The following is a 10003-nucleotide window of genomic DNA, read 5'->3' as shown; positions in this document are numbered from 1 at the left end:
CATCTGTTCTTTCCTCCAGAGATAGGGTGGTGGTGGGGGCGGTCAACCACACTAAAATAGCAGCACTTAAGGGGACAGAATCATCTCAACAATACCACAAACACTCCAAGACCTTCAGTCTAGGCAGCACGTGCGCACACGCGCGCACACACTCACACACACACACACACACACACCTCCTCACCAAGAATAAGGTTACTGGAAGAGATTAAAAAGGGCTGCTGCAAGGTAGGGAAGATACAGGGGTCACCAAAGTCTCCAAGGGGCACTGTGATATCAGGAAGCTCAGGAGGGTCATGGGAACCAAGCCCAGTGGCAGCTCACCCTTTCTGATTTTCGTAATATGAAGCAGGTGCCAGCCTTGATGCTCTGACTGTCCCAGGCACTGACGTCTACCATCTGGCAAAGTTCCCTGCATGATCTAACATGATGTGAAGATGCTGAAATTGCTGCTGCCCCCACAAGGGACACCTCTCCTGTGGGCCCCAGCAGCTCGTAGATGGCAGCTGCAGGCCTAGCCCAGCCCACAGCCTTGATCCCTGTGTGCCTGAGGCAAGCTCTCGGCCCTGGGGTTGTTTCTCTGCTGTGAAGTGGGAGGTCAGAGCAGATAGGGACTTCCTAGACAGCACTTAGCAGCAGCCAGGTGCTTGGAAGCACTTGACCAACGTGGACAGGGAGCCATTTCTCAGGGAAACCCTCTCCTTCCTCCTTACGCTTAAAAGGTTAACATAAAGTACCTTGTAGGGTGCTGGGGTACTGTGAGAGCAAGGGCACCACAGCACCTGGTGGGGGACTGCTGGAGTGACTTCTGGGTCCTGAGGGCTGCTGTGTCAAGGGGAAGGGCTGAGTCTTCAAAAGTCACAGAACAGGTCTTCACAGAATGAACCAGGGGGTGGGGGTGGCTCAGAGTCCTTGCCTGGCATGCATAAGGACCGGGCTTTCATCCCCAGCACTGCAGGAACAAGCACAATGAGGCCCCAGGGTGCACATGAGCGAGCCCCATTTGCTAAGGCAAACAGAACCACCAGCTCTGGGCATGGCTGCCCTGAGGGCCGTGGGGGGACCCTTGGCATGGTGAGAACTGCCCAGGCCAGTGCTGAGTGAAGAGAAGCTGGAGGTGCTGGAAGGAGGAAGGCGGGAATGTGGAAGGCCAACCAGGGCCTGGCTGTCCCTCAAGCCTCTCCTGACATCTGTAAACAGTGTCCTGTCCTGTCCTCATACAGAGGCGAGAGGAAGCCCAGAGCTAAGCAGACTTCCAAGAGGACCAGCCAGCGGAGTCCAGGCCAGGCTACACCACAGCCCTGAAGACACCTTGGGCCCACCTGCACCAGGGCAGCTCAGGGACTCCTCCTGCTCTGGGCTTACGAGTAACTGAAAATCCCAGGGACCCCTGGGCCAAAAGCTGTAGGACCAGCAGAGACTCCAACAGATGACCATCAACCTCCCCGGGGAGGCTGAAGTGGGTGAAGGACTCACCACGGGCCTCGCAGCAAGTGAGGAGCCCTTGCTGCTGTGCCGCAAGGGTACAGAGCCCATGTGGATGCTGGGGGCGTCAGGGAAGGGGGCACAGAAACAGGGCACACGGGCTTCACTGGGTTCACTTCTGTAGAACAGGGATTCTTACCATGCACATTTAAAATTCCCAGAAGGAAGATGTTATTCATTCCCCAAACTTTTCCAATCACCGAGCCCTCTCTCTAGAGCACCTCAGGTCCCTTCCCTTCTGACCTCAGTCTAAGAAACTTCACAGTCCCGCCTGGCCACTGCCACCTCCTCCCATGTGACCTACACCAGGGCTGCGACTTAGAAAAGTGGGAGGGCTGTAAAATGACAGCCATTCAACAGTCACTTAGAGAACTAGGCTTGCAGTCACCACGTTCCAGCTGCAAAAGCAGATGTCACACACACCTGTGCTTTCACAGCAGGTTTGTTTGTAAGAGCCTGACCTGGAGATGGCCCACCTGTCCATCAACAGTCAAGGAGACAGACAAGGCCTGTGCTGCTCGGAGACGAAAAGGAAGACTGCTGATGCCCAGAATCCCAACATCCAGACACCCGTGCAAGGCAGCCCACCTCGTGGTTCCAGAGCAGAGGAGGTAGCCCCGGGAACTGTGAGGACCTCCTGGAATGACTGCACCTTAGTGGCCTGGATGGTGGAGACAGCCGAACTTGACCACGTGGGGACTGTACCTCAGTGTTTCACAAGGCCTCCGAGACTCCCCGGGGCCCTGAGACTGACATCACAAAAGCCCAGGGAACAGATGCCAAAGACAAAATGCTATGAAGTTCAAAGTGCTGTAGGCTTTAAGCTATGAGCAGAAGGATGCGGTTCACAGCGCTTTTCCAGGATGAAATGGTTCCTGGGGCAGGCTTGCTTTCAGAGCTCCACCCAGTGGCCATTGGCAGACCTGCACTTGTCAGGGTCACCAGAGCCACAGGTGGGGGAGCCTGGCCAGCCCTGTAGGGAGGGCAAGAGGCAGCAGGACCAGAGTTAGCACTGACCAAGAGAAACCTGGCCACCCCAGAAAAGATGCTTTTGACAGTTTTGCAGCCAAAGAAATCAGGTGGACGAAGTAAAGTGACCCAATCCAATATTCCCCACAATGCTTTTATGCCAACCCAGTCAACAAAGAATGAAGAGTGTGGTGTACCAGGTTACGTATTTCCAAACAATCCAGCCAGGTGGTGAATGCAGGCACCCAGCCCAGAAAACCTACCGCCTCCTTCAGAATCCACCCCGTCCAGGACACGCACAGACATGGTTTCACGTGGCAAAATGTGAAACTTCTAAGTGATTTCACGAAAGTACAGAAATAATACCAACAGCGAGCTTGCAAAGTGTTAAGCGGGGCTCCTACACAACACCATTCACACTTCTTCACAGATTAGGGGTTAGGTGATCAGGGCCTGTCTTTGCCCAAAAATGCCACATCAAGGCTGTGCTGAGGGTCAAGGAGCCAGGATGCAACAGTGTTCTCAGGAGGGGTGCCGGCCGGCCCAAGGGGCCCTTTCTTTCCCCAGAGTCCTGGCAGAAGGAACTCCATCACCAGCCATTACTTCTATAGGTGGTGAAGGCCACCTGTGTCCAGGGGACTGTCTCAGAGCAAGACTAGAAGAGGGAAGGGAGTGGGGGAGGGGCTGGCTCTCTGGCTGCCCTCTTGCTTATCGCTTTCAGAGCTCCATCCAGTGGCCATCGGCGGACCTTCACTTCTCAGGGTCTGCTCAGAGCCTTCTAGACAATGGGCCTCAGGACTCTGGAGGCTAGTGCACCGTCCTGAGCCCCCATCTGTGCAGAGGCTGATGTGCACAGCAGCGAGGGCTGTGGGATGACCCAGGTGGCCAGGTTCCTTGCCCCTCACAGACAGAATGACCACTATGGTAAGCTATACCTGCCATGGTCCGGACACTGCAGCAGATACTGGGGACAAGGGTAAAGGCCCTGCCTCATAACACTTCCACCATAGTGTCTTAAGTGCCTGCTGCCCTTACCTTTATAGGTTCTATTCTCAAGGTTCCAGTGGCTTCTTAGCATGAGAATGTCTAAGTGCAGTTGCCTGTTATATCCTCAGATTCCCTCTCACTATGCTTACACAGTGGCACTTGGCCCAGAATCAGCAAGTCTGGGGTGACCTGGCTCTGCTAAGTGACCCTGGACAAACTAGCTCTTGGGCCTCAAGCCAGGTACATGAGCTACAGGGAACTGGGGAGAGGAGAGACCTCCTCGGACTGCCAATCCCATGGGTCTAGGGCTCTCCTCTTGGACGACAGCATGTCTGATAGCTAAAGCAGAAGCTCCTCCTGCAGACACTTGGCCAGAAGGCACACAGCTCTCGCAAGACAGAAAATCCTGCTTTTACAAAAGCACAAATTTAGCAGCACGGGACAGCTCCATCCATAAGGAGCTATGACACACACACGGAAGTGACCCAGGGTAGCTCTGGGTCACCAGCATCACAGAGCAAAGCATCTAGAAATAACCAGAGCCACACAGGAGCAGGGTACATGGTGCCTTCACACTGAAATTTATGGTATCCAATTTAAATCAAACATTTAGCACAATAATACATCAGAGACATATTAGGCTATGATTAGAAAGGCAGATTAAAAGTTATAAAATAATACAGTTATTTTTGCAAAAACTTTTTACCAAAAAAGAGGCAAGAGTGAATGGTAGGGTGTCAGAATGGGAGACACTCTGTCCTGGCCCTGTCCCATGACAGAATAGTCAGCTGGGCCACCCCAAGGGTCTTAGTACATCAACTTACACGCTTCCCAGAGAGAACCAGGGCTCTGTGGAGAAATGGCTTATCCACAGTGGGCTCGAAGTACCTTGTGAGGGAAGCAAGATGGAGCTAGAGGACCACCGGGGCTGTGTCTACAGGAGTCAGGAGCTGGCTGGGAGGGGCTCCCACTGGGCACATCTGGGACATTTAAGAAGAGTGAAACAGGATAACAACCTGAACCAAAAGCAAAACCAACAAAAATTGCCAATGAATCTAGTGACATCCACCAAAGCAGGCAGAAAAGAGATGAAAGAGAGGAGAGTGACAATGACAGCAGGAAGCACACCATGTTTTTTTTTTTTTGGTACTGGGTATTGAACCCAGGGGCACTTAACCACTGAGCCACACCCCCAGCCCTTTTTATATTTTATTTTGAGACAGGGTCTTGCTAAGTTGCTTAGGGCCTAACTAAATTGCTGAGGGTGGCTTTGAACTTGAGATTCTCCTGCCTTAGCCTCCCAAGCCACTGGGATTACAAGTGTGTGCCATCATGCCTGGTCCAAATGAAAACTTCTTAGAGACTGGCCATGAGAGGCTAAGGTAGCTTGGCAGCACCTGTCTAGTGAGCATGAGAGCCTGGGCTCAATCCCAGCACTAAAAAGACAGTAAAGAGAGGCTGAAGCCACGAGGTGAGAGGGTCAAGTGGGTGCTTTCTTGCAGGATTCTAATTATCAAGGAGGAAACTTCAGTGTATCGCCACATCACCAGAGGTGATCCCAGCATCACCAGCAAAGATGAGCTGCCACCACGAACGAGCCTCCAGCCTGACACGATGCAGTGAAGGTGCCCCCCCACCCCGGGGTCTATAGCTCTGTGGGACAGACCCAGCTCAGCCACCTGCACAGGTAGGGCCTGGCCATGGCAGGCTTGTATTATTTTACACCAAGTCCCAGCTTGGAAACAGGCTGCCAGAGCACAGTACCTGCCACCACTCGATCAGAGTCCAGACGCGGGTGCTCCCGCCATCCCTTCACACCCTTGGGTCAAGCGCTGCTCCTGGGCGCTCCAGCAGTCCAATCAAGGAAAGACTAGTGGGTCCCACCTCTGTGGTGATGCACAATTAGGAAGAAACCCTTGTTACTGCTCCCTAGACCCTGGGTTCACTACACCATGAAGCCAGAACGCCTGGCCCTTCCTCGTAGAAGTGTGTTAATTACAAATTCTATCTCATGAGTTGTTATGGGACTTGTCAAGTTTTCTGTTTCTTCCTGGTACCTTGTGTCTTTCAAAAAGCACATCCAATGTGGGCATGCAGCTATCAGCATGTCTCCTTACAGTCTGTGCCAGGACCCACAAGAGTTCCCTGACTGCCCACCCTGCTCCTCCCAACCAGAATTGGGCAGGACAGCAAAGACCTGTCTGGTCATCATGAAGGACTAATTCCCTTTGTAAGTTCTCAACACACACTGCCGTCCAAGAACAGAAATGTCTTCAACTCCACTTTCTTTGACTTTCAGAATAAATTAAGTATAATGATGGACAGCCTCACCCAAGGATGCTTTTGAACAAGACCTGCCCCCATTCCCCGTTACTCTTCTGCTCCGAGACAGGTAGCCAAGTAGCTCCCAGATGCCCCACGGAGCATGCCCCTCATGTGCCAGCCCCGATTCCACAGAGATGCTGTACATGCCACACTCAGCCTGTCGTGGTAGCACTGGCACCCTTGCCATCCAGCATCTTAGGGTGTCCCTGGCCCACCTCTGTTCTGGGTCATTCCTACCCTCTAGGTATGCGGTTCTCTCCTAAGCAGCAGTCCCATTAAAAGAAGAAAGCAGTGCCCTTCAAAGTGGCCTGTCGAGGGCGTTTCCACTGGGCCACTCTCCTGAACCCAGCCCCTTCTCTAGGTCCCATGTCAACAAGCTTGTCACCTGCCCCCATGAGGACTTAGTCCCTCCTTCCTGCCCGGAAGCTGGCCCAGCCCGTCAGGTGGCTAGTTCAGCCTTCTCTGATGGGCTGCCCTGCCTTCAAACCTCAATTTCCCCATCTGTAATAAAGACCCTTCAAACAGGGTGGCATGCCACGCGAGTGGCTCTCGCGGTGCTGCCAATCTGAAGCACCACATGGGGGAGCAGCTACTGACTTTGAGCAAACAATAGAGGAGATAGAAGGACCCCAAAATATCCCCTCAGAAGAACATTTATCCAAGGACCCATCCATTCCTTGGGCATCTGAGCCTCAACAGGTGCCACCACAGAGGAAGCCATTGGCAAGCTGGGCCCCAGGGCCATGGGCACAGGGGCCACAGGCTGCAGCTTCGCTTCCACCAGGATGAACTGTCCCACCCCAGGGTCCCAGGACCAGCACGTCAGGGATGATGGCCACACACCTGCAAAGCAAAACACCCAGGTGGCTGCCAGGGCTGGATCTAAGACTCAGTGCCCAGCAAAAGGGCACCCCTCTTTTCTCCCAGCATTTCCTGTGGATACGGCAATGACTGGAGTGAGGGCCAAAAGCCCTGGCGGTGGCCCAGAAGGGCTGTGGGACTGAGCAAGGCATCCCTGGACAACCTCGCCTCCTCCTGTCGTGCTGAATTCCTCGGAGGACTGTTGGGGTGACACCTAGAAAGGCTGAGCAAGGACAAGAGCAACCTGTCCAGGGCTCTGAGGGGGACCCGGGCTGCACAGTCAGCAGAGCTGCATTTGTTCAGTGAGAATGGCAGCTGGGGTGGCAGCTGGGGCAGCCCGAGGCAGGTGAGCCTGGGGCTGTTGCCCATTGCCCCTGAAACCCAGCACCATCGGCAGAGTCCCAGCTGACCACCAAGGACCAGAGCATGCCACCTGATTCATGGTAGAGCTGGGAAGACCCGTGAGGGGGGGCTCTGTCAAGGACATGGACATGGCAAACGCTGGAAGAGCTGGAAGACGGCCAACGCCGCAGCAGCTTTGGGGTGAAAAATGGTTGGGAGGAGCCTTGGATCAACTAGAAAATCAAAAGGGAGGCCAAGAACAGGACTAGCATGTGGCTCTGACAGCACGTCAGAGGTGGCCAAAGGCTGGGTGGGGACAAGAGACAGCAATGGGCAGGAAGGGTCTTTTCAAAGGTGATAAAGGTGTTCCTACATTCTGGTGATGGCTGCAAATCCTATGAATTTGTTAAAAATAACTGAATTGTGTTTTTAAAAAAATTCAAGGATGCCTATGACAAAAGTCAAGAGAAACAAAAAGACAATTATTGTTATTATACAAAATGATACAAAATGCAACTGGCCCCCAGCCCATGGTAGCCACTCCCAGGGCTTTCTATCGCCATGATGTGCCTCTCCTGGGTTTCGTGGAATTCTAATTCAACACCTGGTTTTGTGTCTAGCTTCTCGCTGAGCACACAGCTCAAGGGTCGTGAATGTCATTCCTTTATGTGTGGATGGACCACACCGTTGACCCACTCCCTGGATGGGGCATGTGGTTGCACACTCTGTTTGGCTGTGGGAAAGGTGCTGCTGCGGACACTCATGTGCAAGACCTTGGGCAGGAGGAGGGCCTTCCTGGCACCGCATTTGAAGATGGGACAGGTCAGGAACCAGTGTATTCTTACAGAGTACCTGGAACATGGAAAGGAGCAAAAGAGGGGACGAAGTGTGCCTTGCTGGCTGAGTGTCCACCCAGATGACATAGGGTCGGTGCTCCTCGGGGTGCCAGGGAAGGAAGCCACACCCTCACTTACTGCCCTTCTGCTTATTTCCTGTATGCAGTGTCCTTTTACCCCCTCAAATGGTGTTCCCAAAGAACAATCTTTGCTTACCCTGATCCTGCACTTAGCTTCGAGGGCTCCTGTGTGGTGGGCCCTAAGAGTAAAGGGCCACAAACACACGGTCCAGGGGCCCTGTCATCCTGAATTCCTAACTCCCAGTCAGAGCGACTGTTCAAGCCAGTGCCCCCACTGCTAACAGCCCCAGGCATGAACACAGGTGCCAAGCCACACAGTTCATTCAGCCCAGTTACGCATCACGGGCCAGGTGAGGACAGTGCACTGGGCCAGCGGCGTTCAGTCTTCCAGGAGCTCAGAGCCCTCCCACAGGCCAAGTGTCCCTGAGGAAAAGCCCATCTGCTCTGCCAGGCCTCGGTGAGGCCCCAGGGCCTAAGCTCCTGGAACTGGGAGACAGGGTGCCCTTTCTAGGGAAACCCACACTTCACAGAAGTCTATGGACAACAAACACTGGGCCAAAGCTGGCCGTGCCTCCACAGGGGTGGCCACTACCTGGGGCGGGGCCTGTCCCCACAGGGCTCCTGCCCAGTCCTGTTCATTGGTCCCCGGCAGTGGTGACACCAAGCACTGCCCGTGACAGGCCAAAGGATGGGTTCCTGGAGGGGATGACAGCATAGATTTCATCCCTTCAGCCAGGGACAGGGTATGACATCCAGAGGACAAGCAGCAGGCTTCAGGATAGGAGTTTGTTCCCTTCTTTACAGAGGGGAAACCAAGGCCAGGAAGGTGTGGGGGCTGGTTTACCAAAGGGCATTGGCAAGTGGGTGACCAGGCCAGACCCCAGGGCTCCCCACCCCACTTCCATGCCCTGCTAAGTCCACTGTGGGGACGCCCAGGCACCAGCAGGGTAAGGAGACCCATGGGAGGAATGACTGGCCCCTGACTCCCAGCACTTCCTGTTTCTAGAGACCCCACCCACCTTCATTTAGGGATCCTCACAGCAGTCCCACATTCCTGAGTGCCCTTCATGATGGGTGGGGCAGAGGCCCATTCCCCAAGGATCACTTACTCGGGGGCCAGGCACACAGGGCTGGGAGTCAGGGACCATTCTGCAGGCTGGGGTAGAATGTGGGTTTGTGGAACTATTGAAAGCCACCAAGAAAGCTAGAGCAGCGGCCACACAAACAGACGTAGGGTCACATGCGAAACACCAGTGGTCACTCTCAGCTGAAGCTGGGAGCTTGGTGGCTCTTGGTGGGTCTGCACCCCACCTGTGCTCGGGGCCAGGTACCTACCAGAGGCTGATATGCACTGTGACCCATTGGACAAGCTGCCTTCACCTCAGGGCTGACACACAGCAGGTGGGCAGTAGGTGCCAGAGGGCCTGGCGACAGCCCTGAAGGGCAGACAACCCCTGCGGGGACAGCAGGAGAACCACTGCAGAGGTCCCCCTCACAACATTCCAAACGCTAGGGCTCCACGGCACCACATCTGCATTCCTGGAAAAGACCCTTTGGTCCCTGGGGCAGCCAGTACTCATCACCCTCAGGACTGATAGCCAGGGACTACTCTGGCCACCCAGCGGCCTGGACCAAGGGTCCAGACAGGTTTCCTGTCAAATTCAGGGGGCTGAGGGAAGTGAGGGGCAGTGCCACAGTGAGCACGCCAGGAGAGCTCGGGGCTCTGGGGATGGGAGCACCTGGAGGCACCTGGCCAGCCAGAGCCTGTCCTCTTGCAGATCCTGCAGGTTTCCTATGATGTGGCCAGTGACCCCCGACAAGCTGGGTGCAGCCTAAATAGTCCCTGAGGGTCCCCTAACATGGAACGACCTTCAAAGAGGGGTAGGAGCTGGGTGCGGTAATCCCAGTGGCATGGGAGGCTGAGCAGGAGTTCAGAGTCAGCCTCAGCAATTTAGTGAGGCCCCCAGCAACCTGGTGAGACCTGTCTAAATAAAATACAAAAGGGGCGGGGCTGAGGATGTGGCTCTGCGGTTAAGTGCCCCGGGTTCAATCTCTGATACAAAAACAAAAGGGGGGAGGGGCAGGAACGCCAAGGGGGAAGGACAGGAAGACTGTGTG

The 10003-nt window shown here is 54.6% G+C and overlaps 1 protein-coding gene across 4 annotated transcripts in view; it reads right to left on the bottom strand.

The window, feature by feature from the left end:
• Chlsn (cholesin) overlaps positions 1-10003 on the bottom strand; it is a 117082-nt gene that overhangs the window by 45614 nt on the left and 61465 nt on the right. The window lies entirely within an intron of this gene.

Source organism: Marmota flaviventris, chromosome 19, assembly GCF_047511675.1.
Source record: "Marmota flaviventris isolate mMarFla1 chromosome 19, mMarFla1.hap1, whole genome shotgun sequence".
Classification (NCBI taxonomy): domain Eukaryota; kingdom Metazoa; phylum Chordata; class Mammalia; order Rodentia; family Sciuridae; genus Marmota; species Marmota flaviventris.
Note: the sequence above shows the minus strand (reverse complement) of the source record. Positions and strands in the feature narration are given on the sequence as shown.